This window comes from Callorhinus ursinus, unplaced genomic scaffold, assembly GCF_003265705.2.
Source record: "Callorhinus ursinus isolate GAN/ISIS: 27379988/994484 unplaced genomic scaffold, GSC_fseal_2.0 scaffold3, whole genome shotgun sequence".
Taxonomy (NCBI): domain Eukaryota; kingdom Metazoa; phylum Chordata; class Mammalia; order Carnivora; family Otariidae; genus Callorhinus; species Callorhinus ursinus.
This window is the reverse complement of record NW_027397065.1, coordinates 43,250,633-43,276,134: the sequence shown is the minus strand read 5'-3', so window position 1 is coordinate 43,276,134 and position 25,502 is coordinate 43,250,633. Positions and strand designations below refer to the sequence as shown.

At 42.6% G+C, this 25,502-nt stretch overlaps 1 long non-coding RNA gene across 1 annotated transcript; it reads right to left on the bottom strand.

Moving 5' to 3' along the window:
• Nucleotides 1-3,262: 3,262 nt before the first annotated feature.
• LOC141371426 (uncharacterized) lies at nt 3,263-7,251 on the bottom strand. Its single transcript, XR_012376379.1, has 3 exons — nt 7,189-7,251; nt 4,204-4,381; nt 3,263-3,390 (listed from the first exon to the last, which is right to left on the bottom strand). It is a non-coding gene; the product is annotated as an uncharacterized lncRNA (long non-coding RNA).
• Nucleotides 7,252-25,502: the final 18,251 nt, after the last annotated feature.

The following is a 25,502-nucleotide window of genomic DNA, read 5'->3' as shown; positions in this document are numbered from 1 at the left end:
AACTGCCTGCGTGCGTGCGTGCGTGTATGTGTGCGTGTCCCATGTGGGGTTTTTTTCTGTATGAAGCACAAGGGGTTAATCAACATTCATTCCTCTACTTGAAAAATGTTTTCTAAAAAGGAAACTATTTTTGGATAGAGTGAATTAAAGAGTAAACATGAGTATTACAGTTAGTTTATTTTCACTGAGTGCACACACTCCTCCAGCGATAATTCATCCAGGATGTGAGCTGGAACTCATTAGAAGTCACCGGGCCTGGGGGAGAAGATAAAACCACGATTAAAGACATCTGAGCCTTTTAGGACAATTTGTTATCTTGGATTTCATTTTTAATAGGAGACACTAATTCACACAAGAAGTCCCCGGGGCAAGCATATGGTGCCCTGTAATTGTTGTGGGTCTCTGGGGTGTCCAGGCATAAGCTGGCTCCTGGGCTGGGTGAGGTGTCAGGCCTGGGGACCCTTGGAACCTCGATCAGCTTGGTGTGGTGGGGGGATGATCTCTTACCGCTCCATGAAACAACGTGACTCCAAGTTGTCCCTTATGAGCTGGTTATTTTTAAAAAAGATTTCTCCATTCATCCTGATGGGAGGGTGAAGACTGGGCCCATGAGATCAGGTTGAAAAGCAGTAGGGGGAGAGATGAGAGGGTGACTATTCTGAGCACCAGATTCTCCCCGGTAGCTAAGTGGGTGATAATGATCCACAGTGGGCCTCAGGTCCCTTGTCTGTAGAATGAGGAGCTGATGACACAGTCTCTCAGGTCCTTTTCAAACCTGTGATAGAGTCAGAAGGGCAGAGTAGGAGAAAGGCCTCCTGGAGCTCTGTTCCCCCGCTCAGGTCCTTCCCAGGCTGAGATGTTGGAATTGCAACAGTAACAGTGAAAGAATGTTGATTATGTAGTAAGTGCTGACATGATGCTAAATACTCTACGTCCTGGGACAATCCTATAAAGTAAGTACTGTTCCCTTCATTTCACAGTTGAGGGGCCAGAGCACAGAGGGAACATACAAAAAGTCACACGGACCCCAGTGGACTACCTGTAGGACCTTCACTTCCAACCACTACAGTCTTCATCTGTAAAATGGGAATCATGACAAACCTTCCTCAGAGCATTTCAGTGAGGATAAAGTGACATCCTGAGGTAAAGTGCTTAGCATTGTTCCTGGCTCATGGTAATAGCTAATTAAGTAAACTGTGTTTGTTTAGCTCACAGAAGCTAATGGGAGTAAGAGACTTAATTATTGTCTTCAAATATATGAAGGATTTTTAACGATTCACTTATGTTTCATGAATATTGAGCCCCTACAGAGCCAGACTAAATGCTTTGTATTATTCTTAAGTCTGTGTCATCCAGGAAGAGATTTTAATTTAAACAGGAGAAATTTAATTAGACATAAAAATAACTTGACCTTCATACTGGTTGTAAAATTCCAGAATAAATGATTGCAATTAGCTATGAAGGTTGTATTCATTGTGTTGAAGTAAAGAATGACTATTTGAAGAGCTTCCATGTACAGCTGTGCCGGTTGTGTACTGCACAAAACCGGGGGTTGCCATTTACACCATAGTCTGTGTAAATAGCACACTCTCCACAGTTCCTCCCTACACAACCTCCATGGCCGTTTGTGGCCATCCTACCTATTTGTTCTGAAGTGTTTAGGTGGAAACTGGTCCTGTCCCAGCTGTGGGAATCCATGGCTCTGAATGAAAGTTGAGAGTTGACATGATTATCGAAGAAAGGTAAACATGAGGCTTGCACAATACAAGTCACCAGTCCGGGTTCCATGGCAGTCATAGATAACACCGCATGGCTTCAGAATCCCTCTCACCACAACACTGCAGGGGGTTGCTATCAATAAATCAGATCTGTCACTCTAGCTAAAACACAACAGCTGTTTAGCCCAGTAGCCTTGTCTGGAGTCAGAATGCCTGAGTTCAAATCTGAGCTCTGCCGCGTATTACACTGGTGAACATGGTGCAAATCAAAAAGGATGCCTTTGGCTGCAAATAACACACACAAACTAAAAGTGTTTTAAAAACAAGAGAAAGTTACGATTATTATTATCTTTTTTTTTTAAACGCAAGATGTGTGTGAATGTTCATGTGTGCAGTCACACACTGTGTATTTTTAACATCTCTGATATTGGGTATGCCATACAATTGATGATGCTAAGCATTGTCCGTGCTCCTGCATCAACCCTGCAGAATGCTGATGGCGTCCCAGGAATACAGCCCAGAGATGCCAGAGGGGAACCCCTTTTGAGAAACACTGCATTGTCAAAGCTCTTGATGGTACAGCAGATAATCCCCTATGGAAAAACTTGGGCATTGATGACTCTGAGTGGAAAAGTGTCTAGACTCTCAGTTAAAGCAGATTTAGGAATACCTTGACTAACTGACTTCCCTTGAATATATATTTTTATGAATGTACAAAAATGATATGTGGCATAAAAAATCTAGCCATGATCTTGTGAATGAAAACCGAGATTTTGCTAGTAGGGGAGAAACAGAGGAATGACTGTTGGTTAGTAAGCCAGAGTGTCCACCACACTCGTCAAGTTGCTTAGATTTTCTTTGCCTCGGTGTCCCCAGGTGTAAAATTGCAATAATAATAAATACCTCAGAGCGTGGTTTTGAAGATTAAATAATACACAGAAAGTACTTAGAATAGTGGCTGTTATACAGTAAGGGCTCAAAAAGTATTAGCACTTATTGATACCATTTTTATTCTTTGTTATTATTATAACTATATTATAGTTGTTATAATTATAATGCCACCTTAAATCCAGATAGATACTGAGGAGTTTATATTCTGGTTATAGGCGCCAGACTTACACTTGGAAACCAAGAAGAGAGTCCCTTGCTACCTAGTCTTTGCATATACTCTTCCTTCTGTTTGAAACATGATTTATCATCACCTCTCCCCAGCCTCAGCCTGGCAAATTCTTATTCATTGCACTATGTCAGCTTAGTTGTGTCCCTGTCCCCATTCTTTAGATAACCTGTCTATGCTGAACAGCTCCATAATCTTCATCATGATAGCAGTATTATATCGTGATTTCCAGTGTGTAACACAAAGTAGATGTGTAGTGGGAACTTGTTGAATAAAGAAATGAAGGAATGTGTTTCACTTAGAACTCTTTTAGTTATAAGTGACAGAAAAACACAATCTAACCATGTTTAATCAAAAAAGAAACTTACAGACCTCATAACTGAAAAGCCCAGAGGTTGGTTTGACTTCAGATATGGTTCGATCCAGGGGCTTAGATGATGGCATTAATGTTTGGTTTCTTTTCATCTCTTAGCTCTGCCTTCTTAAGTGTTGGTTCCATTTCCAGTCTTCCCATGGCATTCCCTGGTGTCTTCAGATGCTCATTTTTCCTATAATCTTGGGGACAAAGAACAATTTCCTCTTTCCCACTAGTCCCACCAATAGTCTAACTGATTCTTATTGGGTCACATGTCTCTGCAAAAAATCACTGTGGCCAAGGTTGGAGTTGGGTAGAGGTTTCCTGTCCTGGAGCACAAGGATTGACAGTGAGAGGCAGGATTCCCAAGGGAAAATTTGGGATACTGTATGAGAATGGGGCAATGGATGCTGGACCACAAAACAACAGATGTTCACTATAAAATGAATGAATGGATGGGTGAATAAATGAATCAGTTATGCAGGGCCAAGTAATAAAATCAGTTATAGAGAAGAAAGTGCCATAGAATTTGTGGTAGAACAGAATGATGGCCCCCCAAAGAGATCCACATTATAATCCCTGGAACCTATGAATATGTTACCTTACATGGCAAAGAGGAATTTAGGTTGTGGATGGAATTAAGGTTGCTAATCATCTGACCTTAAAATAGGAGATTATCCTGGATTGTTTGGGTATACCCAATGTAATCACAAGGTTTCTTAAAGGGAAGACAGATGGGGTACCTGAGTGGCTCAGTCGGTTAAGTCTCTGACTCTTGGTTTCGTCTCAGGTAATGATCTCAGGGTCCTGAGGTCAAGCCCTGCATTGGACTCCGGGCTCAGTAGGGAGTCTGCCTGAGATCCTCTCTCTCCCTCTGCCCCTCATCCTACTTGAGTGCATGCACACATACACACACACTCTCAAATAGATAAATAAATCTTTAAAGAAAAGGGGGGAAGACAGAGGCAGAAAAGGAAGTCAGAGTGATGTGATGTGAGAAGCACTCAACTCACTGTTGCTGACTTGAAGATGGAGGAAAGGGCCTTGGGCCACGGAATGTAGGTATCCTTTAGAAGCTGGAACAGGCAGGGAAGTAGATTTACTTCTAGAGCCTCCAGAAAGAAACACAGCCATGCTGACACCTTGATTTTTAGCCCAATGAGACTCATTTTGGACTTTATACCTGCAGAACTATAAGATAATACATTTATGTTATTTTAAGCTACTAAGTTTGTGGTAATTAGTTATGACAGCAATAGAAAACTAATGGAGTTCAAAGAGAATAACAGGTATTTTCTCCAGAATACATGAGTGAATGACTGAATGAATGAATGCTACAGGACCACGGAATGAAATCAGGGTTAGAGAGAAAAGTGCCGTAGAGCTCAAAGGAGGGAGACATCTTTGTAGGCGTAGTCAAGAAAGGGTTCTTGGGGAAGGCAGGATTGTGGTTGTCATATTTTATAAGCCTAACAAAAGGAGAGGGATTTCTGGCTGAGAAAAGTGGAATGTTCGAAGGCAGGAATGAATTGACCTATTGCCCACTGGGATTGCAAGGTACAGTTGGAGGAGAGCAGGAGGTGGGGTTAGGTAGGTAAGGAAGGGAGGCTGAGGGAGGTTCCACAAATGTGGGGTAAGATGTTTCTATTCGTTCCAGTTAGCCAAGAGAAGGCAGTGTACATTTCTGAGCAGAAGCCTTTCATGATGAAACAGTGGTGTCCGAGATGAATAAGGGACAATAGCAGCCGGAGGTGGGCCGGGCCGGCTGCGTGGAAACGGGGAGCGGGCCGCCCGTCTGCAGGAGCAATGACTGTGACTCAGCAACTGAGTAGACATGAGGGAGGAAGCAGAGAACCCTGGAAGGCGGAGGGGTCTTCGCTGGGGCTCTTCTCTGTCCGTGACTTCAGGTAGTCAACCAAACTCCCAAGATTAGATGCAAAATTTGGAGTGTTTGTGAGCTTTCCTGGGGAGAAGGCCCACATCATTTGTCAGATTCTCAGAGGGCTCTGTGACTCCAGAAAGATAATATAACTGATGTCAATTTTTAATACGCTTTATTGAAGAAGAATAAACATACATAGAATATACACCTAAAGAACAGTGTTCATATTATAAGTGTACAGCTCGTTGGATTTGCACAAACTGAATATCCCTAAGTAACCAGCGCCCGGAACCCCACCAGTACCCCGGAAGCTCCCGTGCCCCCTGCACCTCCTGGCCATCGCGTACACTACCTTGACTTCTGACTGCTGAGAGAGGACGCTGGGCTGCATCCCATCGGGCACTTGGCAACCCCAAGCCCCTGTTTCTAGAAGCAAGGATAGGGTAGAAGACCACACACCAGAGCTTTCCTCCAGGGGTTTTCAGAGAGAATTGCTTGAGAGAACCACTTTAGAGCTCTCCAAACATGCCCACGTGGCTTCAGCTCAGGGCAGGACCCCTCCAAGGAGACCTCCTTCTCAGGTTTCCGACCATCCGACTTGTGGCCAAGCCCCAGCTCTCCCCCAGGACTTGAAATCTCTGCACGTGCCTCCATGAGCTGCACTCCTCCCTGGAATCCTGGGGGCCGGGCGTCGGGAGGAGCAACATCTAATTTGGGCATTTCATTTTGTGAGGTGATCATTGTTTGGCCTCCTCTCCCGGTTTGGAATCAAGGGCCAAGAACGCAGGCTCTTAAGTACGTAGTTACCAAGTCGTGCGTTTAGGCGGCGGCCAGGGGCTCGACCTCGGGCTAAGAGGGTTAGCCGCCCGCTGAGGCTGCGAAGTATTAATAGGAAGTCATCCTGCTGGGGGCGCAGAGCACATTCCAGCAGATGGAGGCCGGAGGGGACATCGATGGCACATAATAGGGTTCCGAGCCCATTTATTTGCCTTTTCAAACAATAGTCAAATGAATTGCAGTAACTAGATTTCTAGTTCGCCTTCTGCCTCAGCCCATCAAAGCAGGGAACCCAAGCAAAAGAAACGAGGTGAAGGTTTTCACGGCCTCACCAAGAATAATGGATACTGTCAGAGAAAAGGACCCAAAAAAGAAAATTAGATTTCCTTGGAGAAACTCAGAGGAGACGGGAGGGGTGAGCCGGTCGTGCCTCCCTTGGTCTGGGGCCAGGAGGGCCTACCTTTCTTCCCGGCCACCCGGCAGGGCAGAGCCCATCACAGCCCATTTCCAGGGGCTGCCCTGATGCCTGAGCTCTGTGGAGACTTCGTGGTATTGGTTTCTGTTGGATGTCGTCTGGGCTTTCAAATTCCTTTTCTTTGGAGAGAGTTTCACTACGATGTTGTTTGTTCTCCTGGGTGGAGCCCGGCCTGGGCAGGACTGTGAAGGTGTAGGACCTGTTTGGGTCCCTTCTCCCGCCCTTTCTCCTCTCCAAGCCCTTCTTCTCTCTGTAGTTTCCCTCCGTGGCTCCCCCTCCAACCTGAGTGGGCCCCGCAGACCAGAGAACCCTGGCCCTTTCAGGGGTCCAGGCTGAGCTCCTGTGTAAAAAAGCTGTGTGGCCAGACACGGTGCTTTTGGTGTCCCCTCTGCTGGTTTTTTTTTTGGGGGGGGGGTTGTGTGTGTGTGTGTGTGTGTGTGTGTGTGGTTGTTTGTTTTGCTTTTGCTTTTGAGAAAATATATAGTCAAAGCTAATAAGATTTCAGAAAAGCTCTTTAAAATGTTAATTTTTTCCTAATTATAATAGGGAATAAATAAAATATATTTATTTGAACATAAAATAAAGAACGTAAAAGCTGTTGAAACATAAAAATAAAGGTGCCCTGAAAGCATCCATTTACAAGTGGCAGAGTGAATAGCTCTATTAATCTGGATTTCTGCCCCAAACCCAGCTGAATGATACTAACTAAATGATGATGGTAAACCACATAAAAACAAAGAAAGGGAAAATGACAGAAGTCAAGAGAATGGAAGATGGGAGGTAGGAGCGAGAGTAAGGATCTTCTTCAAGAGTGAGGGCATCTGTTACCTAAGAGCCTGTAAGCTGACGAGCAAGTTGACTTACCCCACAGAACCTCTGGATGTCCAGGAATTGGAGCACCGGGCTTTTGGGTAAGCCAGGGTGCAGGTGGGCCCGAGCACAGGATGGGTTTCAGGTCTAATTAAGGAGCAGTTAGACCCTCAGAGCTCCTTCCCGAGGCTGAGTATCTGGGCAACCCTCCCTTCCTCATCCCAGCTGAAGATGGAATGTGTCTTCTCTGGGGAGTCTGAAACTGAGAGGTTCTATACTGAATGTGCAGGGCCTCAGCTTCTTTCCACCACTCAGCTCCCAGAATGCAGCAGTCAGCTCACACTTCTGTACAGGTAGATTGGACAGATGTTCTCAGGGGAACTAGATCAATACAAGAGTAAATCCTACAGGTACTGTGCTTAGAATTCGCCCAGGGGAGTGGCTGGATCCTTCTTGGTGGGTGCTTCCCTTGTAAGTGAGTGAATAGCTAAACCTATATCTTAGTCCATTCTGGTAGCTCTAACAATATATCACAGACTGGGTGGCATATAAAACTTATTTTTAAAGTTCTGGAGGCTGGGAATTCCAAGATCAAGGTGCTAGCATGGTTGGGTAAGGACTGTCTTCTGGGCTCATAGCCAGGGCCATTTCTCTGTGTCCTCGTATGGTGGAAGGGACCAGGGAGCTCTTTTATAAGAGCATGAATCCTATTCACGAGGGCCCCGCCTTCATGATCTAATCATCCTCCAAAACCCCGTCTCCAAATGCTATCCCACCAGGCATTAGGGTTTCAACACATGAATTCTGAGAGGATGCAAACATGCCGTAAGAGCTTCCTCTCAATATGGCCAAATACTGAAGGCAGCTTCTAACTCGAAACACAGATACTAAAATAAATTATCAGGGAAACAAACACAGAGGAAACAAAGACAATGCAGTGATAAAAAGAAAGGTTTAAAAACATAGATTAGCATTAGCTTCAGAGAAGTAGACAATTATATCTAAGAGACAAGAAGAGAATGTGGTAAGAAAGCACTCAACTTTTTGATAGTTAAAAATATGATAACAATGAAAGTTTCAGTAAAAGACTATACATTAAAGTAGAAGAAGTCTCCTGCCAGTAGGTAGAAAAGAGGAGTGAAAAGATAGAAAGTAGGGAGAAAAATAGAAGATTAATCTAGGAGGTCCTACCTTCGGTTAATAGGACTTCTAGAAAAAAGGGACTAAGCTAAAGGAGAAGAGAATATTAAAGAAATAATATTTCCTGTAACCGAAGGACCGGAGTTTCTAGATGTGAGGTGTCCACCAAAGTGCTCCCAACAAGAACAGGAAAAGGACGCTCACAAAGCGTGTCATTGTTAAATTCCAGAATGCCAGAAACAGAGATCTGAAAGCTTCCAGAGAGAAGAAACAGGGCATATACAAAGAAGGGAAATCAGAATGGCATGGGGCTCCTTAACAGCTACATTGGAAGCTGGAAGTAGGTAAAGAAGTGCCTTTACATTGTTGAGAGAAAATGACATCCATTCTAGAACTGGCTTCACAAACTATGAATCAAATGTGAGAACTGAAAAATGGGCCTTTCAGATATATAAGATCTTGAGAATGTTATATCCCATGGTAATCATTCTTAGTTTGTGTTCTGCCATATTGAAAGGATGAAAGAAGGAAGAGAAATTCATAGAATATAGGAAATAGAGGATCCAATGCAGGTGAGAGCTGAAGGGAATTCCCAGGCAGATGGTGAACCAGGTTCCTGAATGACAGCCGCTTAGCAGATCTGGAGAGTACACAGTACAGGTTGGCATTACAGGATGGAGGGCTCCATGATGGATGTCGCTGAGAGAGGTAGTTAATAGACTTGGGTCTACTGAGAGAAATTCTTAGAGCTCCATGGGCACATTTGGGGATAAATTTGTGACAGGCACATAGAAAACTAAGCAGATAATAATGTGAGTCACAACCATAACAAAAACAAGGCAAGACAACTCCAGGAAAACCAGACTTGTACGGGAAAGAAAATGATATGGTGTGGTCACGGTATGGCCACCTCTGTGAGCAATACCTACATGGGTACAGTATTGCAAGTGCCGGATAATGACACAGCAAAATCATGCTACAAATATGCCAGGAAAGTGGAGGGACAGGAAGGGTAAAAGGGGAAGTGTGTGAGAAGGTCAAGGCCATACTGGGAAGTCAATAGATAACATATAAAAAGGAACGTTCAGGTAGTACTGGCTTATGAACATTATTTTAATATATAGAAATAAATACCAGAAGAAAGAGCCTGAAGAGCTGAAAGTCATCGGCCCCAGGGAGGCAGTGAGAGCTACAAAGAGAGCTCTTGTTTTTCTGGTATCAGCCCCATGGAACTATTTCACTTTTAAAATTTTTATACAAATTACTCTGACAAAATTAAACTTAAATTAAACAAGGGGAAAAAAGGGCACATTCTTATTTCACCTTCTGCATATTAATTGTAAATAGCTTGGTGGCTATTCTTTTGGCCTTCACTTTCTATATGTAGTATAACACACACACATATATATTTTATTTTCCCATGATTGTATAGTTGTCTTCCCTTACACAAATTGCCTTCCATTTTCTCTTTTTCACTTGTATCTTGGATGTTTTTTCCATATTAGAGAAGGTAATAGTAATACTTCTTAAGGCATTTATGTTTTATTAGTCACAATTGCAACTTTATATTGAAGAAACAGCACTATCTGTATGTGAAGAGCGCTCAGGGCCCCGTTTGCTTGGGGCCTTCCCTTCAGCTGGCTCACCATTGGGTATTATTTGCCCAAACTCCTACTCAGGTATTAATTGATGAGGGCTTAATAAATTATTACTTCTTCCAGGCATATTTGCAACTTAATAGATAATTTCTGATGATTACATAACAACAATATAACTTTAAGAATGAGCTACTCCTAGGGGTGCCTGGGTGGCTCAGACGGTTAATCATCCAACTCTAGATTTCAGTTCAAGTCATGATCTCAGGGTCGTGAGACCGAACCCGGCGTCAGGCTCCGTACTGGGGTGGAGTCAGCTTGAGATTCCCTCTCCTTCTCCCCCTGCCCCTCCCCCCTGGCTAGCGTGGGTGCTCTTGCTCTCTCTCTCAAAAAAAAAAAAAAAAAGAACGAGCTACTCCTAGAAAAAAGATCAGAGGTAGGGAGTGAGGGGAGGGGCAACAGGAGGAAGGGGGTTCCAGTTATAAGATAAATAAGTACTAGGAATGGGAGGTACAACATGATGACTGGAGCTGACGCTGCTGTATGGTGGTAAGCTAAAAGTTCTCTTCACAAGGAAAAAATGTTTCTTTCTCCTGTTTTTTTTTTTTATCTATGTGACATGCTGGATGTTAACTAAACTGATTGTTATCATTTCACAATATGTGTAAGTCAAATCATTATGCTGTACACCTTAACTTATATAGTGCTATATCAATTATATCTCAATAAAATGGGAAAAAAAAGAATGAGCTACTAAGAACATTGCAGGTACTTTCACAGAAAGTAGAAGGGATTTTGTATAAGTAGAAGAATTTAAAATATATATATAAATATATATAGTGTAAGTAGAAGAATTTATAATATATATAAATATATAGTATATATAGTATATAAATATATATTATTATAAATATATAATATATAATTATAAATTTAAAAATATATAATTATATAATTATAAAGTATTAGAAATTATTTTTATAAATTATATATTATAAATATAAAATATAAATATTTTATAGATTTATATATAAATGTGTGTGTGTGTGTGTGTGTGTATACATACACACAATTTCTTAACTCTGCTTCCTATTTGACCAGAGGGAATTCCTCATGGTGTGCTCTGTCCTGCACTGTGGAACTCCTCTCTGTCTTGGGACCCACTTGCTCAGACATGCCTACAGGGGAGGGGAGCCATGCAACAGACCCCAAGTCCATTTGTCCAACCGGAGATATGGGTAAGGATGGCAGGCTTGCCATGGATGGACCAGCAGGACCAGCAGGGCTAACACTGCTAATTGTAAATTGTCAAGGGGCCATCAGTCAGATTAGCCTCTTCTCTTCCCATGTGGAGGTGTGGGTAAGGGGTGGAGAGAGGGCTGAAAGTATGTCCTTTCAGGAGGAGAGAGGAAAAAGGATTCCCTAAAATACCTAACAGAATGTCTGGCACTTGCAAATTGCAAATGACATATTCTGATAAAGGATTAGTATCAAAAATATACAAAGATATTATAAAGCTCAACATCCAAAAAACAAATAATCCAATTTAAAAATGGGCAGAACACATGAATAGACGTTTTTTCAAAGAAGACAGCCAGATGGCCAACAGACACATGAAAGGACGCTCAACATCGCTGATCATCAGGGAAATACAAATCAAAATGACAATGTGATTATCACCTCACACCTGTCAGAATGGCTAAAATCAACAACACAAGAAACAACAGGTGTTGACGAGGATGTGGAGAAAGGGGAACCCTCTTGCACTGTTGGTGGGAATGCAAACTGATGCATCCACTGTGGAGAACAGTATGGAGGTTCCTCAAAGGTTAAAACTAGGTATACTCACTTGCCCCTGAACATTTCCAATACCAGCACTACTAGGTATTTACCCAAAGAACACAGAAACACTAATTCAAAGGGATACATGGACCCCAATGTTTATAGCAGCATAGAAGATGTGGTATGGGGCGCCTGGGTGGCTCAGTGAGTTAAGCATCTGCCTTTGGCTCAGGTCATGATCCGGGGTCCCACGTCGAGCTCCCTGCTCAGTGGGGAGTCTGCATCTCCCTCTCCCTCCACCCCTCCCCCTGCTCATGATCTCTCTCAAGGGTGCTCTCTCTCTCTCTCAAATAAATAAATAAAATCTTAAAAAAAAAAAAACCATGTGGTACATATACACAATGGAATACTACTCAGCCATCAAAAAGAATGGAATCTTGCTGTTTGCAATGACATGGATAGTGCTAGACAGTATAATGCTAAGTCAAGTCAGTCAGAGAAAGACAAATACCATAGGATTTCACTCGTATGTGGAATTTAAAAAACAAAACAAACCAGCAAAGGGAAAAAGAAAGAGAGAGAGAGGGAAAACCAAGAAACAGACTCTTAATTAAAGAGGACAAGCTGATGGTTACCAGAATGGAGGTGGTTGGGGGGATGGGTGAAATAGGGGATGGGGACTAAGGAAGGCACTTGTGATGAATGCTGGGTGATGCATCAAAGTGCTGAATCACTACATTGTACACCTGAAACTAATATTATACTGTATGTTAACTTACTGGAATTAAAACAAAAACTTAAGAAAAAAGAATGTCCGGCACTTGGTGGTTGCTCAATAAATGCTTATTAATGAGATCCAAGGAATGATCAGAAGCTAATGAAGAGCATAAAAGGAAGAGGAGCTCAGAGAAGGCTTCATGGAGGAAGGGGCACTTAAGAGTCATCTACATCCATCTGTGGCCTGTCTGAGCACAGCCCATCTGAGCTTTTGTAATTAGAATATTTCCCTACGTGGCTGACACACGTGCACCCATGAGGTGTCAACACTTGGGTTGGCTGTTGGCTGGAACTCTGGGATCAGTTAGCAATTGTCACTGAAGTTGACTATAAATAAGTGATATGATTTAGAAGTCTTTAAATTTCATTCCACAAAAACCACCTCATAAAACTTGGGCCTTCAGAGGGATTACTGACAAAAGGAAAAATAAATCTCAATAAAGTTTCCAAGTACACTTGACTAACAACTGAATCATATCCAAAAGTCATACACACAATGTGGAGAATCTCAACCTACCGTCCTGCAGCCGACCCACACCCACACACGGACTTTGGATGATAGGTGGCACAATTAAAATAACTCCCATGTCCCCGGAATCCATGATGGGAGGGAGGAAGGACATTGAGGTGTGGGAACTGTGTTTGCAGAGGCCTGTGCTTGAAATGTTCAGGGACAAGTGAGTATACCCTTTTGGCCAGTTAGTTAATGTCCTCATCAATCATTCTTCCTGACCAAATCCACTCTAGCCCAGGGAGACTGCCTTCTTAAGGGAAGGTTATTGACAAGAATTTAGGGGTGCCTAGGGGATGTTACTAAAATCTGTGGATGATCAAATCTGTGAACTCCTATCAAGCATGCCCCGGTGTGCTTGTAAGAAACAAGGTTGGGGCTGAGCCACTCACTCGGTCCAGGCCTCTGCTACGATGCCAGCATTTCAAGGCTTGAGTAGACCAGCTGGCTGTACCTCAGACCATGCCCCCCTCACCCCATCTGGTCAATAAACGTATACCAGTGACCCAGTTCTTCCTCAGAGTGGCCATACCAACCTTACACTTTTGTTAATGGGACAGGAACAGGCTCTGGGTACTTTGGGATAAAGGAAGGCCTTAGAATCTTTCCCCTTCCTTTGCCCACACTAGATGCAGAACCTCAAATTTGTCAATAGGACCCACCCACTGTAGCCCCCCCATCTCTTTAGGCAGGCCTCCTCTTCTGTGGTGGCTGAGCTTCTACCATGCAGAGCAAAGCAGAAGGGCATGGCCACAGTCAATGCAAGCTCACAGTAATCACGCCTGGCGACCTTGGGAGGAAAGCAGAACCCTCCCAGCCTTTTTTGGAAGACATAGGAATAGAAGACAATACTTTCAAATTTTTTTAGAGTGTTGAGAGCCTTAGGTATGGATGGAGAGGAAGCTGTTACAGGCATCGGCCAGACCTCGACACTGCTGGCAAAGTGACTGTGAGAGCCAGCCACACCTCTTCCTACATGAAGGTCAGCAGACTGTGCCTGGTTGGGGGGACCAGGATACTGGCCCTTGGTGGCCTCTTGGTTTACACTTATTTTCTCTAACTAAAATAACAAAGATGTCAGGACCTCTTCCTCAGTGTTTTGGGAAGTTTCTTTCCCATTGCTGGTGGTCACTGAACTGTCAAGAAGGCTGCCAATTTATCCAAAGGAAATTTAGTGCTTTTGTTTAAGGTCTGGTGAAATTCACTGCATCCAGGCAGTTTGCAGCATGGTAGAGTGAGCTCTGATGGAACACCATGGAGAGGAAAGGGAGCACTGAATATTTAGAAACCCGAAGTGAGCAAGGAAACCACAGGGAAGATTGGGTCAGCTAAAAGGAAAATCTACTAATTTCTTAGGAAGAGGAAGTAAATGAAAGTGGCACTCCCTCCCACCCCCATCGTATTTCCAAGGTAACATTTTGGTGTAGCCGTACATATCGAAGTAAACTTGTTTGCCAGGGATAGCTACAGAGGCTGAATGATGGAGGCCCCTTGGATTGTTGTGTTAAGAAGGATTCTGAGGCAGTGTCTGAGCTCAACCAGAAACAGAGCTATATCCGATACAGTGGGGCATGGTGGTGTACATATGCTACATTTGTCTTCTTGAGGGACTCAAGAATCTCATGCTGAGGATTTATCCCAGGAAAAAAATTACAATGGAAGAAAAAAGTTATATACCACAAAAGTGTTCTCTTTGATCTAATTTGCTATAGCAGCAATTTACCCTACAGAAGGAGAAGGTCACTTGTCAGAATTAGATGGTTGACCAAGAAGACCATGTAGAAACACGGGGAAATGTGAGACATAATATTGTTGAGTAAAAATAAAACATTTATATACAGGTAATGATTATGATGAAGTAAAAAAAAAAAAGACATGATACACACACATTTGTGGGCATGTAGGCTATTTCTTTCATGTTCACTGGTATGTGGAACCCAGTTTATATCACATAGTAGGCACACGATAAATACTTATTGACTATTCTATTGCTAGCTTTATATGTTGTTACAATAAAAACAGCTCTCAAAGAAGGAACAACAACAAGATGCGAGCAGCTAAAAATTAATGTGTTTGGTTTTTCCTCCTTGAGAAATAACAATTTGTTCTGCTTCCTCCAATCCCATCACACTGAGGCGCATTCTAGGACTGCACTGAGCAATTCCAAAGAGCTGAACTTCCATTACATTCCTACAGGCAGTCCCACTTAACAACAAAAACTTCTCGCTCCTCCTCTCCGAGATGTTCAGGCTCAGGCCTCTGAAATTCTGAAAGCACCCTTATGTATTATCCACCCAGAGATTGTTGATTTGCCCCAAAGGAAGATTTTCTTTCATTTTGAATGGTCAGGTAGGCAACCAACTATGAGAATGGCTTCACCAGCATTTCCAAGGCCAGTTGAAAGCTTCTGGTGGAATTCAACATTCAGAGCTGACGTCTATGCATATGGTTATGGGAGTGATTGACAGATTGAGGCCAGGTATCAAACAGACCTAGATGTTGACAAAACCTCTGTTTGCTGGAATGACTACTAAATATGTGGACAAGTGACCAATTACTGTGTAACTTCGCTAACTTCAGAAACTCTCCTAATATACCCTAATTCCCTCAAACAATAATTATTCTTTTTCTCTGAATCACACAAAGCATCATAACCCTCGACTAGGAAATTAAAGTTATTTTCAATTTCCTTGGGCAAGGCAACGGCAAGGGTAAATTAACAGTCTGTAGCTTCTCTGGAACTAGAAAAGCATTGAAAATGTGGTGGGGAGTTACAATGTAGGGAAATCGGCCAAAAACAATGCAATATTTAGCTGATGGTAATCTCAGAAGATACACTCGGAGGACAGAAGCTGCTAGATAAACAGGCAATATCTCTGGAAGCAAAGTGAAAATAGAGAGGGGAGGCAGTTATTGCAGTGATTTAGACCGAGAGAAAAGCCCTGGTTTCTCTGTCTACACCAATCTAACACACTAGACAACACAACATCTGTCTATTTCACTGGGTCGCAAATAGTCAATTCACTGTCACATGTAATTTACTCATTATAAAGTAATAGTTTTCTGCCTCTCTTTACTTCTCACCTGGATATCTTTTGTTTCTGGCCTTTAAAAAAAATAATATCGTTTTTCCTCATAACCATAATTCTTGCATGTATCTATTTACAAATTTTATTGAATTTTCACCACGAGCAGGCACTATGTGAACAGAAGCGATGGGGAGTGGGCAATAAACAGTGGTCAGGAAGACAGGTAAATGAAAGAGGCAATTACAATTTGGTGTTATGATACAAGGATGTATTAGGTGCTCTCAAAGCTCAGAGGAGGGGGTCTAATCCAGGCTGGCGAAGGCTTTCTGGAGGAGGTGATAAATAAACTCTTTCTGAAGATAAATAGTTTGGGAGGAAACATCCTATATCACCTGTAATTTTTCTTCTCAGATAAAAGAACTGTTAGCATTTATGTGTGTTTTTTTCCAGTATTTTTTGCTATATACATACAGACAGATGGGTAGGTATATAAATATGATAATAATAATAATAATGACTATATAGATGTACATAGATTTATAGAACTGTGATCAGAGTGACTATGTATCATTCAGTGCTGGCTTTTCCATGCCTTTAAATATGTGTTGAAAACAGGGATTTTGATAGATGAATAATAACATAGTGAATAGATATTTTATAATGTATTTGATCATTCTCCTTGCGTCCATCACAGTTTTTGTTTCGAAGCCACAACACCAACCCTGGCTAAACTAAAGGAAAGAGGAATTCACTGGAATCATACTTAGAATCTATGGAGGACAAAAATAGGCTAAGAAAAAAGACAAAATTCAAGATAGACTCAGCAGTGTGAATACTATTTAGGGTCAGCCATGGAAACAATCTGTCCTTAGCATTTTTGTATTTGCTTAGCTTTCAGTGTTCTGAGGAGCAACTTGTTGGCCAAGCCTAGGAAGTGTGCCCCACCCTACCTACAAAGAGACAGACTTTTATAAGGAGGAGTGGAGCCCTGACTGCCATCAAGACTCAACCCATGGGGCCTTCCCCCCAAACGGGAAGGGCACTGGCATATGGTTGGTAGAAAAACCCCAGGAATATCCACTACCTTCCTATTATTAGATACGTAAGTTGTTTCCTTTTTTTTCCTGCTTCCTTTGTAATAGAAAATGATTGAACTTTCTTCGATAAAATCTTTGAGCTCCTCTCGGATGATCTCCTTCAGAGAAATTCCCCAGATATGGAATTTCCCTTTGAAAGACCATGAACGTTTTTAAGTCTCTTGACACACATTGCTGAATTGCTTTTCTGCCAGGTTGCATTTAGTGTAAGCTCACCCTTGGAGTGTGTGTGAGTGTGCCTGTTTTCAATGCCCCACATTGGGCATTATTGTTTTTAGAAATCCTTACATCCACACCTTTCCAGTCTGGACTCATCTGCACAGCCTGTAGCTCCCTTAAATTACAACTTCTTTGAAGTCAAAGCACCTAGTGGCAAAGTGAATAATTCAGTAAATAAGTTGTTTATTTTCTTGAGTTTATATGTGATAATTACCTTTATTGATTTTCTTCCCCATTAATTTGATTAATTCGGGGGCGCCTTCTTTTATTATGCCACAGAGAAGCTGTTTCTTTTCCATCCTGGAAAAGAAGTGTTTACAAAGCAGTAAGTGGGTCTGAAATAACAGAGCCTGGAATTGTGGAGGTGAGGTCCTGGGAGGAGGGCTAACCCTCCTTCAGCACGTGGCTCTTGCTGATGCTTTCTCGAGGATCTCTCTCCCAGACCTCCTGGAAGCAGGAGCAGAGCATATGTCCAGATCCTTTCAGAAAACCATAGTAGTGATACAAATCCAGCAGCCCCTAGCTGGGGATGAACGTAAACCCAGAGGGGTGATGAAAATATTTCAGGATTCTTGTTTTAACTTAGAAGAACATCTTTTTAGCAAGAAATTGAAAGGCATGAAACATGTTAGGGCCTGGGCTTCCATCAAAAGAGCATTAAGTGGGGTCCAGGAAGAAGCACTTGAGGGCTCCTGAGTGGCTCAGTTGGTTAAGCGACTGCCTTAGGCTCAGGTCATGATCCTGGAGTCCCGGGATCGAGTCCCGCATTAGGCTTCCTGCTCAGCAGCGAGTCTGCTTCTCCCTCTGACCCTTCTACCTCTCATGCTCTCTGTCTCTCATTCTTTCTCTCTCAAATAAATAAATAAAATCTTTAAAAAAAAAAAAAGAAGCACTTGACAAAAAGTCTGGGACCCAGGATGCTGGTCCTGCTTTGCCATCAAATAGTTGTGTGACCTTGAAGAAGTCACTTCACCTCTTTGGATTTCAGTGGGCTTTGGTGATGGCCCACAGGATCTTAAGGGGACTTCCCCTTCTGATAGCAAGCCAAAGATCCTAAGATTACTTACTTTGGATTTTTCAACATTGTCCTGACTTCAAATGGCACTAATAATCAAACCATGCCTTTCACTTTGTTGTCAGGTAGGAAATAACCAAATGAATACACACATCTTTCTCCTCACCCGAGGGCTCACAGGCTTCTTTGGGGCTAGCAAGACCTAAACAAAAGCCAGGCATCAGACGAGCTTAATTCTTCCAAAGAAAGCCACTTTTTTTTCTATTTGCATAATTTGATTATAACGTTCTGCCCTTGTCAAGTTCTTCGCTACTTGCAGACATTTACACAATGGGTTATAAGTGAATTATTTTATTTTTGGTCATTAACCACGGGTGAGTCACCTTTTTAAATGAGTTTATATGCCTTATTAAGTATTCTACTCACAAGGACCAGAGATAAGTCCTGATTTTGGAGCACTGGCATGAACAACTATCGCTGGGTGTCTGTGCTTGGCAGGTATCCAGATTGATGCCAAGCTCTGATTGGTTGGATGCTCTCATGGCCATGTGGCCCCAGGTCCAGGTGATGGTGCATATTCACGGGATGGTAGGCAGTGGTAACCTTCCTAGTTGTAAAGGAATGTCGAGCTCATTGAAAAGTTTATATAGGACAGAATTGTTTTCAATTTTTCTTAAGTAAATATCTGGCAAGACCCAGAACTGGATATAATCCAACTGGATTATATCCAGTTCTGCAGATAAAATGCCCCCAAACACATTCCCCCTGGAGAAAGGCTGAAAATATATGCACATTTATATTTGTCTAAATTAAACAAATCTCATTAATGTGAATAATGGAGAAAAATACACAGTGATGGAATGGTTCATGTTCTCACGCTGGTCTGGAAGGGAGTTCATTATAGTCCACAGGAGGTTAGCATTTAGTGAGGCTCTTTCTATATGAAGCTTTTACAAATATAAGACCCTAGTCCAGGGATATGTGGTACTTGTGCCTCAACTCTCCCTCTGAAGCCCAGAGTACACAGCACTAATGGAAGATGGCAATTTTTCCTGCGGAGATGGCCAGTTGGACACCTGAGGAAGGACCGAATCACTCCCTGCCCAAAGGTGTCAACCAGCTTGTCTTTATGGGAAGTCACTTCCCTGAGAAGAGTAAGGAGATCCTGTGACTTCTTAAATATGATTGATGGAATAAAATAGAGTGCTTTGAAGCTTCCAAACTAATGTACCACCCTGTTAAATTGACTTTCCTTGTATCTCAGAGGCTTAACTGAGTCCCCAGAATTGAGGGTAGTGAGTGAAGTACCCACGCCTTTTGGAAAAAAAAAAAAAAAGGTGCTAGACACCAGACCCATTCATGGAGAATTCCTGCGAATCTGCAAAAATGGTCCCTCCTGTCTGTCACTTACCTCCAGCCTCTGTAAGAGAAAGATCAGAAATTTGAGATGGGATGACATGAAGGGGCGCCTTAGGAGCAGAAAGCATGAGGAACTCGCCCTGACCACCACGACCACTCCCAGGCATGTAGGGGGGTTCCACCAATTACCACATGGACGCTTTGGGGTGCACAGCCCTGCCTAGAAGACTCTGAGGCAAAGGGTTGACTGGAACAGTTGTGACAGTGGCACCAGGAGAGATTGTGGCCATGGGAACAAGGATCCTTGTGTCATTTGTGGGACAGGAGAGATGTGTTTCCCATAAGCTGAGTCGTCACAGGGGAGGGTAGCCAGGATGCAGCCACTCTGCGGGTGCCCCCACCCAGAGGGGGCAGTTCAATGTGACATTGAACTCGATGGAAGAGATCCGCCTTCTCTGGCCACCTAAGCTAATACCGGGCCTTCTCCAGCCACCCCTTATTACACCACCTGCTTTATCTGCTTGGTGGCACTGATAATGTGAACTTACTTTGTTTTCATTCTTAGTTTATTTATTGTCTGATACCTGTCAAAAACATTTTGGGAAGTTAGGAGTGGAAAAATGAAGGTTTGGGAAAGGGATCTCAAAAAGGCCACTCTTTAAAGAGTAAAAAACCTATTAAATATATTCCATGAAAGCAGGGACCAGATTCATCTTATTCGCCACTGTTCAGGGCTCAGAACAGAACCTGGCACATAGTAGCTGCTCAGCAAAAATAGACAGAACAGTAAATCTCTGCTACCCAGGAGCCCTAAGAGATACACAGCTATCCATTGGTTTTGAAAATGGTAATTTCTCAAGTCTTTGGTCTGCTTGTCAATGCCTGAGTTAAAAGGGTGTAGTGGGAGAAGGGGGCAGAAACTCTAGACTTTGGGAGCTCTCTGGGATTCTATTTGTCCTATGCCTCCCTGCCTGCATAACTGAGAAGCAGCTTTTGAGTGAAGTTCTCTCCTTTCACCCTGAGCTCTCCTGAGCCACAACGTCCACTGCCTCCCGGCCATTCACGTGGGCTCTCAGTCGGTTGTGATTGATTTGCTTGGCAGTGATGAGTGCTCCTCAGCCTTGATATGCTTCCAGGCTTCAGGGAAAATTGAGCACCTGCTCAGATGTTTGGAGACAATCTGGAAAGGTGGAAATATACAAAGGTCATGCATTTGGTATTGCTTGTAGCTTTCCACACATCCTCCTCAGGGATATGAAATTAAAATCATTTACCTTATGTAGGTATGTATATTCAATGATAGGGACACCATATACACATTCATGAAAAGATCATAGGAAAACCAGTGTATTTTAAAAGTCATTCATTTCCCTGCTTCTGATTAGAATCACAAATGAGATTTCTGACAACCCCAGTCATACAGTGATGAAGGAAATCACAGCCCATCCTCTCCAAAAGATGCTTTTTTAAAAAAATTGGAAATAAAAATCCCTTACATTTGAGTAACACTTTACAGTTTACAAGCATTGCTACCTATGTTATATCATTTTATTGAGAAGAAGACAAACCATCTGGTAGGTTTTAACTCTCATAAAGCTAGAGAACCTTCTGGGTGTTCAGTAAATAAATGAAAGCCTTTTTAAAAAAAGGACTTATTTATTTATTTATTTGAGGGGGAGAGAGCGAGCAGGGGGAGGGGCAGAGGGAGAGAATCTTTAAGCAGACTTCCTGGTGAGTGTGGAGCCTGATGCAGAGCTCGATGTCATAACCCATGAGATCATGACCTGAGCCGAAACTAAGAGTTGGATGCTCAGCTGACTGAGCCACCCAGATGCCCCAGTGAAAGCCTTTTTAAGGGCAATGTAGAGACAGAGCCATCACAGAGCATGTTCCCTTAAGAGTTAGGATTCTACATGAGATTGACCTTGAATGACAGATCACTTACAAAAAGTCAGGTAAGACTGTTTGGAGAACTAAAAGATCCAAAAGGGTCCGGTCAGGTCCACATCTAAGATCTGTGGGGCTCAAAGTAAGAGTACTTACAAATGGAGGCCCACTTACATATGTATGAATATTTAAAATGTGTAAACCAGGCCAGAAAGCTATTAAATAAGATCTATCATCCTACTTTAATAAACAGATCTTCATAATGCTCTAGAAGGCCAGGCAGGTTTGGAGTCCTTTGTAAACCACGGCAGGATAGGGAGAGTCTGACCTGGATGTGTCTCTTTCTCTTCTACTCTCAGCTCCATCTCGCACCACAAGGGGCCTTGAGTGCAGGTGGGTGTATGCCCAGCACCATGCCTAAGCTCCAACTATACCCTCTTAGGAGAGCGGTCTCTGGGGAGGAGATCTGCATGGTCCCAGAGTGAACTCAGGTCCTGTAGAAAGGATATTCCAGGGTGCTTGGTACTTAGTGTGAGAGAGGTGAGTGCAGGTGCTGGATAGGAGTCGTTAGCCCCCAGGAGTCCTCACTCTATGGGGAGAGGTATCGTCAGAGGTATCTTCAGAGGTATATAAAGTGCCAGCACCAGGGCAGGGCCCCTCTTGCTCGGAGGTACTAAATCCAGTGATAGTTAGAATTAAACTGAGTGTTGCTTGCTCTCAACTTGTGTCTTAGTTACCCTTTACTGTAAGTAAAATGTTTACAAATGGTATAGTATCTAAGACCTATTTAAAATGAAGCTCAATTTAGTTTTGATTTTTAAAAATTATTCGGATCACTTGGGATGGAGCAACAAATAGTTAGAACAAATGAGCCAAAATTAGAAGTAGGAAGTAGGACGATAAAGCTTGCTGTCTCTAGTCTAGACAGATGAAAAAGAGCAATGATTGCCATAATAATGTTTTTAGTAGTATAATTCTTTGTTTCCAAAGCTCTTTCACTTATGTATATGTATCGCTGAGCTTCTATAAAAATAAGCATCAATGCTTTGAAGTTTGAAAGATGTATTCTCCAGGCAAATGGAAAGGAAACCCTACTTGACACTTTGAGGAGTACATTTATAAACCCCATTAGCCTGAGGGAGCTACATAGAAGGAGGAATCAAAGGCCTCAAACAGACTTCAACTTTGGGCCAACTCTGCTCTGTCAGCTGCGGCTGCCTGAAGTGCTCAATTCGGGGAATCCCAGGCCAAGCCAGGCCTCCGTAGTTGGCAATGAATTAGCCACATCTGTCATGGTCAAGGGAGGGGTCATGATGGCCTATGTGTCATGAATGTGTCACTTCTGGTCTTGAAGGATGTATATATGACAGATAGTAAAGGCAAGCAGGATACTTGGGGTCATCCTTAATCTTTTGAAGTTTTTAGCAAGGAGGAAAATCAATCCAAATTCTTAGGAAGAATTCTCATATTCTTGAACATTTCTGTCTTCCCCAAGCAAAAATGATCTATTTCAGGCTTCTCTGAGAAACATGCTGCTTTCAACTTGCTTTCCCAGGATGGAAAAAGATTGGCTAGACACCTGCTAAGGTGTTAATTAGTGATAACTGGATAAATATGAGACTCGGAATCTCCTCTCATCTTAATCACTAGCTGTGTGACCTTGAGCAAATCCTTTAACCCCTCTGGATCTCTATTTTCTTATCTCCAAAATAGGAATACTATCTCATTGATCTCTCAGCGTTTTGTGACGCTTAGAGGAGATAGTCGCAAAGCAAGCACTTGAAATAGAAAACTTCTGTATAGATGTAAACCACTGTAAGTCCTCTGAGAAATGAGCAAATTATTCTAGGGTAGCATTTCCCAAACACATGTTCTCAAAACATTAGTTCCGTGGGATGTCACTAGGCATTCCACTATAGACATCTTCACCACAGGAATTAGAGTCCTTACTTTTTAACGTGCATTGTGAGTCATTAAAATTGGGGAAAGCACTCAGTGGTTCACATACTTATCTGGAACACAGACTCTTCTTTTCTCAAAATATTAGTCCCTCAGAACACAACCTTTTAGAAATCATGGAATGGTCAGCCCTCTAAATTCTATGGCAGCAAGAATGCCCTCTGATCCGTTTATTTGTTTGACAAATGTTTACAGAGCCCCTGTCACCTACCAGGCACTGTTGAGTATATAAAACACAGAAAACAAAGCCCCGCTTTCCTGGAGCTTCCATCTCAGTGGGACATGATGTCACCCACCCAAAGCATGCTTGCTCTTAGAGAAGGAACTGCTGTCCCTTAACACAAAGAAACAAAACTCTGAGGTAGAATTGTTAAAAAACCAACCAACCAAACAAACAAAAACCAGAGAAAGCCTGGTGGGGAAGACTAGTTTGTAGACCGGTGGGGAAGACTGCTCTTGATTCTGCCTTCTATAACCCAATTTCTGCCCGGAGGTTAGACCGTGGGGGCGCAAGACCTCATTCACCCACTCACGCACGCACTCATTCGTTCCACAGATACTTGTGGGCGTGGTATAGGTCATACACAGAAGTGCTTAGAATTCGAGCTCTACCCTCAGAACCAACGTGCAGGTGGACAGGCAGGTAAAGATGTGAGTGATGGCAGCTCCGTGTGTTACAGGTGCTGTGGCAGGGAGTATAGGGTGATGAGGAGCATGTGAGCAGGGCATGAACTTCGGACATGGCATCTCAACCCAAGTACCATTAAACTGAATTATCCAGGGGTTGATAGTTTGTTTGGCAAACTGGCTTAGAGTGAGTAGTGGGAAATCGTGAAGAGGAAAAACTTTGGGTAGTAGAAACAGAGTGTGCAAAGGCCCAGTGGCATCCCCTTTGTACTTGTACAACTGGAGTGGAACAGGCAGGAAAAGATACATTTATATATTTGGATTCTGTGTATGAGTTTCTTTGAAAAGTGTTCCATTGCTCACATAAAACTTAAAAATCACTGGGGGCTTCTGAAAGGAAATTTCTGAGGTCCTTGTCATCTTTATAATGCCTAGATTCTACCCATGATATCAGTCTCCTTCCCACAATTATTTGCATTTTCATGGGGAATTTTGGCAGATAGAGAATTCTCTCAATTCTTTTTTTTTCTTCTTTAAATTTTTATTGTTATGTTAATCATCATACATTACATCATTAGTTTGAGAATTCTCTCAATTCTCAAACCCAAAGGAATACATTGTTACTGGCAAATGTATTCATTAGAACTATTTTGGTGCTAAATGACAGAACTTTAGCAAAATAAGGACTTTAGCAAAATAAGGAATTATCTTACAAAACAGAAAACCCAGAGAAAGGTTGATCTAGGGGTTTCAGACCCAGTCTTTCTCCATTTCTTAATTCCTCTGGCCTCCAAGTAATCTTCATTCCAGGCCGAACACTGTGGCAAGACAGCTGCAGCATCTCCATGTCTATGTCTTCCATGTCAACACCTGGTGGAAAACGGGGTTGTCTTCCTGAAGCTACATGTCCCTGTATTCACTGTAATTGGGTCATCACATGCCTGAATCAATCACTATATCCTGGGGATTAAATTACAACAATTGGACAGGCCTGGGTCACATGATCCAATATTGGAGAAGGAAGTGGAAGCTCATCAGAACCACCTGACAGGAGAGTTTCCTAAAGAAATTTTGGGGGCTATTAGCAGAAGAATAGGGCTGAGAGAGAGGCAGGGGAGGCAGGGGAGAAATATTAAGAAGGAAAGAAAGAAAAAAGAAAGAAAGAAAAAGAAAAGGAAAGAAAGAAAGAAAGGAAGGAAGGAAGGAAGAAAGAAAGAAAGGCAGGCACCTGGGTGGCTCAGTCAGTTAAGCGTCTGCCTTCGGTTCAGGTCATGATCCCAGGGTCCTGGGATTGAGCCCACATCTGGCTCCCTGCTCAGCAGGAAGGCTGCTTCTCTGCTTTCCCTCTGCTTCTTCTCTCTCTCTCTCTCT